Raw genomic sequence first — 7,610 nt, forward strand, 5'->3', positions numbered from 1 at the left:
TGTCACTGAATAGGTTATCTCAGCTGTCCCCTGTGCAGTGACTCAGCGAGAGGGGGTCTCACCCCGGAGGTTCTTGGTCCTTTATCCCTCCTCCTGAGGGTGGCTGGATGGGAGAGGGCAAGGGTGTGCCTGGCCCCTGCTGGGTTGCTTTGCCCTGTGCCAGACGAGGGGAAATGCTGAGAGGCTCAGCTTGTGTCATCTGTGTCCAACTGGCATTGGCCATCTCTTGCCCCTGGAAAGTCAACCTCGCAGAAGGCAGGTCAGAAGCAGCCCACTCATCACACAAAGGCCCCGGTCACCCAGCACCTTGGCAACAAGACCTTGGCTCAGCCCTGCCTTGAGCCCCCAGCTCAGGGCTCCCCGGAGCCTGTACAGGATCCTCCCAGGTTTAAGGACCTGGTCATACCACCTGGCCTTCTCCCTGGGCTGGAAGTTCTTCTCCAGTGTCCTCCTCCGATGGAGCGGACTCATCAGGGACTTCTCCCCGCCAGCAAGAATCTGCGGGACGCTGTGGAATGGGGTCTGGAGAGGCTGCCTTCCCAGACTGAAGTCGTGGGGGTCCCCACCCAAGCCCGAGAGAATGCTCACTTGTACCGCTGGTGGGAGACCCTAGAGCTGTGGAGAGCCCAGCATTTAGAGTCAGACAGTCTTGGGTTCAAACTCCTTCTCTACTGCTTATCATCGGCATGAACTTGGCCACATTCTCAAGCTTTGAAAGTTTCTTAATCTGAGAAATGGGAATAAGAACAGGCTCGAGGTCAGCCAGCTGTGCACATTCAGTGAGGGAACATATGCAGAACTCACAGCGCAGCCCTCACACCTCAAGGGCCAGGTTTGTTGTTGTCCTGAGATCAGTCCCGGTGAGGGAGCGGACCCGACAGAGATGGATTGCCTGCTGGAGAAGTGAGTGCTGATTGGCTGATGGGTATGCAAATGAACCCGTGATGTTGCCACAGAGAGATGGGAGGAGAGGGCTGCTTCTCAGGCATCGCACCAGCCAATCCGTGGCAGCAGGCGTGGAGTATTTGGGGGGGGGGTGTCGGTGGGGGGACAGGGGGTTGTGGACCATCCCGGAAGGTGGGGGAGGAAAAGGAAGGCAGATGAGGCTCATTGACTGAGAGTTTTGGGCTACCAGTCCAGAGAGCTGGGCTCCAAGTGTGACCCCCAAAGACGAAGCGCTGTTTGGACAGGTGGTGAAAAGACAGAGGAGCATGAGTTTCTCCATCTGTGACATGGGGCTGGCCTCTCTGCCTATCTTCTCGTGGAATGGGTGTGAGGATCAGGTGAGCTGATGGACAGGAGAGGTTTCTGAAAGGCACTCTGAATAGGCAAAGCTCACAAAGGTCTCAGTTTCCTGGATCCTGGGAGCAAGTGGCCGATCTATACAGCTAAGGGTTTGCTCCTTTAATCAAACTTTCAAATTTCATTTTAGCCTTTGGATGAAAATTAAAAAAAAAACATAATCCATTTCCCTACTTTATTAAACAGAGTACCCTTTAATATAAGTTGTATTGTTGTTTTTGAAATCTACCAAATGATGCATCTTTATTGTGATTTTTTTTTTTAAGTTTTCCTCTTCATGTCAGTTATCATTCTTCACTGCTCTCAGTGTACCTGTTCTTGGAAAATTTTCTATTTCTAATTTGCTGTAGGTTTAGGAAGCAGGCCCTTAACTCTGTCAGAATGGTATGTGAATTAAGAGTAAGTGGGCCCCGAGCAAGGACTTATGAGTAAAACACATGAACTTGAAGGTAGGCCATCTGCAGCAGCTGCTTCCTCACCCCTGGCCTTGGTTATAGACCCAAGAGATGTGCGGCCAGAGCCTGTGATCTTCACCACGTCCTCCCCGAGGGCTCATGTGGTCATACCGTCCACTCCATTCCCCCACCCCAGCCTCCCCTTGCAGAATACCTGGTCTTCTGCAGCAGCCCCCTGGCTGGCCCTCCCACCTACCCATGATCCCTGACCAGTCCATCCCCCCAATACACCGCCAGCCATTTTCCAGAGGACAAATCTGATCAACTGCCTTCACTCCTGGAAACCTTTAGCTGTCTCTGCAGAGTTTAGATTAAAGCCCAACACTCTAACTTAATACAGTAAGTCCGCTATATACAAATGAGTTCCACTACAAGAGCACGTTCCTAAGTTCAATTTATTTAAGTCCAACAAAGTTATCCTAGGTGTACAACTAACACAACTGGCTATATGTTGTTGCTTTTATACTTGCTTCTGCGTATCCTGGGCTTGAAATAAAGACACTATGCTGCTGTGCCCTGTACATACTATACAGCAAAATACACAAAAGCACAATCAATTGTACAAGACACATACATGTGACGATGTACACCAGACATGTGAACTAACTTACGTGATCGAGCATGCAAACACATGTTCACATCTTTGAAAGTTCGCAGCTTGAAGGTTCATATGCAGAGAACTTACTGTACAACACCCCCCAAGGTCCCAGCTTTTGGGACCCGTCCAACCTGTCCTTCCAGCCCCTTCCTGCCTCCACCTCATTTTGCTGTAGCCACAAGAAACCTGCAAAGGATGCTATGTTTCTCTGGTTTCACATGTGTTATCCCCTCTTCTGTTTCCTCACTTCCCCTCAGCTGGGAGAATTCAGCCCAGGGGTCATCTCATCCAGAAATTCTTCACTGCCTCCTGAGCTTAAAAAATGCTCCCGCCTGCCATGACCTCATAGACTGTGGTGGTAGTTTAAATCACAGATTCTGGAGCCTGACCCCCTGGATGCAAATCCCAGCTCTGCCTCTTCATCACCTTATGACCTTGGACAAGTCCCCTGACCTGGTTCCCCACTTGTACAATGGGACTAAGAGCAGTAGTTGGCTCATGCTCATCACTATGAATCAAGCTCCTGGTGCCATGCCTAGCTTATCACAAGTACTCAGCGTGAGCTGTTTGCATGCTTTTTGCTTATCTGTCTTATAATCACTGCTTTCTAGTCTCCGCCACTAGCCCCAAGCTTTTCAAGGACAAGCACCATCTTTATTCATTTTTAATCTTCCTCCTCGGTATCTGGTGCCGGACCAAGCACACAGCAGCTGTTCAATAACCGCCAAAAGCATGAATGGAAGTTACGTGCGACATTGGCTGGGAGGGTCCTTTGCCGCACGAACGAACACCCAGCACTGTGTGAATGGGTTTCCCTGCTGTGAGTCTTCTCCCTGGAGCCTGGTGGCAGGCTCCCATGGATGTGGGAGCGAGACTGTCCCTTCCGTTGGCCATGGTGCCAGTCACTGTGCCTGGCACTCCGAGGCCTGGTGGGTATGTGAAGGCGGATCTGGGGTGCTGTCCATGGTGCTGAAGAGAACTGCCAAATGACTAATTCCTCTGCCTGAGATGGATGTTGGGAAGTGGAGGGATTTGCTTCAGGGAAGCCAGGAATGGATTTCTCATCTCCAGATCTCAGCCAGCACATTTTGTTCTGACATTTCCCTGGCACCTTTGCAAATGACGTGACGTTGCCTATGCAGCTCTTTCCCCTGTTTTCAGAATTCCTTGGGGAACTATCATATCTGTCCCTTCCCCATCTCCTACCACCACTGCAGGTACCTTTGGACTTGGATGTATCATCCAGAGACCTGGACTAATAAAGAGACTGGGAGTCCAGCTCTGGTCCCACTTGCCAGCAAGTCAGCCCCACACTCTCTGCGAACTGCTTGTCTCGTCTACAGGTCATCCCAAGCCCTGGAAACCTCCTGACAGCCCTGTCCTCAAAAGCAAACAAAGCAGGAAAGCCCTGGTCGTCAAATGGAGGTGAAAGTAAAATTCAAATCTTTTGCACACAGTGGAATAAAATGGTTCAAACTTTCAGACAGACACCTGAGTTACAGTCCCACCACCCTTGTGGGATCTTGGGTGATTTCTATCATTCTTGAGCCTCAGTTTCCTCAGCTGTTAAATGGGAATAATAATAATGCCTTCCTCAGGGTTATTGTGAAGACAAAATTAGACAATATAGGTAAAAGGACTGACAGTTTTCCCTGGCAAATGATAAGTGTTCACTAAATGATAGCTATTATCGCTCATACTTTTCTTTGATAAAGAAGCCTTAGAATTTTAGAGCTGAAATGGAATCTAGTCCAACTCCTTCAGTTTACATACAAAGAAACTGAAGCTCAGCTAGGGGAAGGGAGTTGTTTAAAGTCACATAACCTGGAAGGGAGAGGACTCAGGGTAGAAGGGAATACTTAAACTTGTGAGCTGTTGATGTGTTATAATACCAGGAAGCCATAGTCAGGAGTATGGGGGTTGCCCACAGGTTGGAGGTCAGATGTTTTTATTTAGATGCAGGAAAGGTCCTTGACTTAAACCTTAAAACCAAACCTGCTTGCCCTACCATCATCCCATTTACTCCTCAACCACATTGCCAGATGGGTATCATCGTTATCCCCATTTTCCAGATGAGAAAACTGAGGCTTAAAGGGCAGAGAAGATGAGAACAAGGCCACACAGCTTCCTCTGTGTCAGGGTTGGCAATGAAGATCAGACAGGAGTTCCTGAAGCAGAGCCGGCAGGTGGAACCAGTCCTCACATTTCAGAGTGGGAAGAAGCATCTCTGTGGAATCCAGTGCCTCTGTGATGCCACAGGCTTAGAGCACAGTCTCCTCGGAAGATAACAGAAAAGATGCTGAAAATCAAAGCCAGTGAAACGGCTGCCTGGGAGGTGAAGAGGAGATACTTAGCAAGTGGGGTCAGAGGATGGGGTGGAGTGGGGAGCATTAGGGACTTCTGAGGATCCTTGTGTGTCCCAGAGTGTGTGGCCAGGCCAGAATCATGAAAACCTACTGAGCTCAATCCAGGGAACCTGGGCTCAAACCCCAGCCCTTGCGTGTAGAGCTCTGGAACCTGAGAGTGAATCACTGTCATCTCAGAACCTCAGTTTGCAGATCTGAAAAATGGGACTAGCAAGTCCTATCTGAGAGTGTGAAGGCAAGTGAATGAGATGATTCATGGGAAGCATCCAGCACAGCGCCTGGCCCATAGTAGGTTCTTGATCAGTGCCAATTCCCTTCTTGTCCTTCTAAGCTTACCTATATGTAGTCTTTGAGTTTTTATTGAGCACTTAATGTATGCCAGACCTTATTTCAAGTCCTGGTGATCTGATGATCTAGCAGTTAATGTGGTTGGTGCTTGCTCTCACGAGTTCACATTTGCTGGGAAAAGTCAGAAACAAGAAGCAAATAATGAGCAAGAACATTTTAGCCATTGGTCAGTGCTATAAGGACTTTAAACTTTGTTGTCCTAGGGAGGGAAACTCAGCAACGTTAGGTGGGGGAATTGGAATGGACCTTTCTGAGCAGATGATAATGAACGAGGCCTGAATAAAGATCTGCAGGGAAGAGCATTCTAGACAGAGGGAACAGCACATGCAAAGGTGCTGAGGTGGATGCAAGCTTGGTGCCCTGGAAAGGAGGCCAGTGTAGCTGGGGTGGAGGCAGTAAGAGGGAGGGTCACAGGAGATGAGGTGGGAGGGGTGGGCAGGGCCCAATCAGCTAAGGCCTGGAGGCCCTAGTGAAGCACTTCCTTGTTTTACCCTCTCCAGTCCTGATGGACCTTCAGCTTCAGCTCTTGGTGACTTTTCTATTTTCTAGAATCTCCTGGTAGTCTGTAACATCAGTTCTTTATAGTGCAAGACTCTCGTTCAAATAAATCAACTGAGACCCAGAGGCAGAAAGTGACTTGCCAATGTCATATCACAAGTTAGGAAAAAAGTGAAAGTGATAGTTGCTCAGTCCTGTCCAACTCTTTGTGACCCCATGGACTGTGGCCTGCCAGGCTCCTCTGTCCATGGGATTTTCCAGGCAAGAATACTGGAGTGGGTAGCTGTTTTCTTCCCCAGGAGATAGAACCCAGGTGTCCTGCATTACAGGCAGACTCTTTGCCATCTGAGCCACCGGGATAGTATGTAGCCAGCCCAAAATTAAAGGTGGCAATTCATCAGGAAGAAGGGGAGGACAGATAGTGAAGGACGGCTGGCCATCTCTGCCATAATGACAAAGACCAAAACACACATGTCCTGACACCCTAGTGCTGTCGGCACGGCTCCTCCCCTGCCTGCCCCCTCTCTCATTTTTAGCAAACAGGAGCCCAGTGGAGGGAACCTCTTGGGGAGAGGGGCCTGGCAGACTTACAGGGAGGGGTAGGGGCACCAAGAGGGAGGAGCCAAGATCGAGGGCAGCCCAGCTGCTGGGCCCTCCCACGCTGGGCTGGCAGCTGGCCCTGAGGTCCAGGATAGGGAGACGCTGCCTTCGTCTCCTCTGGGGGAGGCAGCTGATGACACAGCTCCCGACAGCTCCCTATTGTTCCCAGCGGACAAAATGGTAGGTTGAGAGGATCCCACTGTGGCAGCAGGTGGAGGGGCGGGGGTTGTTAAGCAGGGGTCAGGCCAGCCTGCCCAGCCCCACCTCCAGCTCCCCCTCCCCTCCCTCATGCCTGGCCTGGTGGCTGGGCTGGGCAGCCTTTCTCCTCCTGACGCTGAGCATCAGGTGCCTCCTGCTCATTCTCCTCCCTCCCTTTCCCCTATTTCTCCCACCTTCTCCCTCCCCTTCTCCTTTCTCTGACATCTTCTCCACTTCCCCAGCATCTTTTCTTCTTCCCCTTCCCCTCCCTTCTTCCGCATTTTCTTATTCTTCCTGCCTTTTTTCCTTCTTTCCCTTCCAGGGCTTCTCCCCTCTCCTGGCCTCCCCCACCCTCTCACTGCCCATGCCCTCATCTATGAGGGTCCTCCCTGCACCGGGCATGGGACAAGATCAGAAGACACTGAGAAGCAGCCTGGCTGGGGGGTCACATCTGCTCTGGGCTTTCCTGGAGCCTCCTGTTCCCTGTCTCAGCCTCAGGAGTCAGGAGAGAGTGCGGCTACCTGTCACTGCTGGGGACAAGGGACTCAAGTTCATTGAGTTCTAACTACATGCTAGCCACTTACCTGGCAGTTGATCCTCACCACAGTCCATTGAGACTGGTTACCATTATTCCCATTTTAGAGATGAGAAAACTGAGGTTCACCAAGGCAGAGTTGTTAGAAGTCATGCAGTAAACTTCTGGGAGCCAGAGTGTGGTAGATTAGAGCCTCATTGTCGGGCTCCTGTCAGTCCCAGCTGTGGTCTGACTCTGAGTCCCCACACCTGTTTGGCAGGCCAGCCCCTCAACCTTTACTGAGATTGAAAAATGAAGACAGGATCACAGTTTCTGCTCAGTGAGGAGGATCCTGTTCTTTACAGTCAGCTTCTTGACTGTCAGGGCTACTCAGCCTCAAACTCTTTAAATAGCCTCCCCCACCCAACCCACAACAATCATTCCATCATACACATAGATGCACCCCACACACACATGAAATCTCCAGAACAGATGTGACATCCCACACAGGCTGCCTGTGTAGATGGGAGGGCTTTTACACAGTGATAGTATGATGATGGAGGTGGTGATGATGGTGGTGATGGAGGTGGTGGTGATGGTGGTGATGGAGGTGGTGGTGATGGTGGTGATGGAGGTGGTGATGGAGGTGGTGATGATGGTGGTGATGGAGGTGGTGGTGATGGTGGTGATGATGGTGGTGATGGAGGTGGTGGTGATGGTGGTGATGGAGG

The 7,610-nt window shown here is 50.6% G+C and overlaps 1 long non-coding RNA gene across 1 annotated transcript; it reads right to left on the reverse strand.

Annotated features, from left to right (window-relative positions):
• Positions 1-2,181: 2,181 nt before the first annotated feature.
• Positions 2,182-7,243, reverse strand: LOC139037005 (uncharacterized). Its single transcript, XR_011489776.1, has 3 exons — positions 6,950-7,243; positions 5,058-5,180; positions 2,182-4,628 (listed from the first exon to the last, which is right to left on the reverse strand). It is a non-coding gene; the product is annotated as an uncharacterized lncRNA (long non-coding RNA).
• Positions 7,244-7,610: the final 367 nt, after the last annotated feature.

Source organism: Odocoileus virginianus, chromosome 10 (genome assembly GCF_023699985.2).
Source record: "Odocoileus virginianus isolate 20LAN1187 ecotype Illinois chromosome 10, Ovbor_1.2, whole genome shotgun sequence".
In the NCBI taxonomy this organism is placed as follows: Eukaryota; Metazoa; Chordata; class Mammalia; order Artiodactyla; family Cervidae; genus Odocoileus; species Odocoileus virginianus.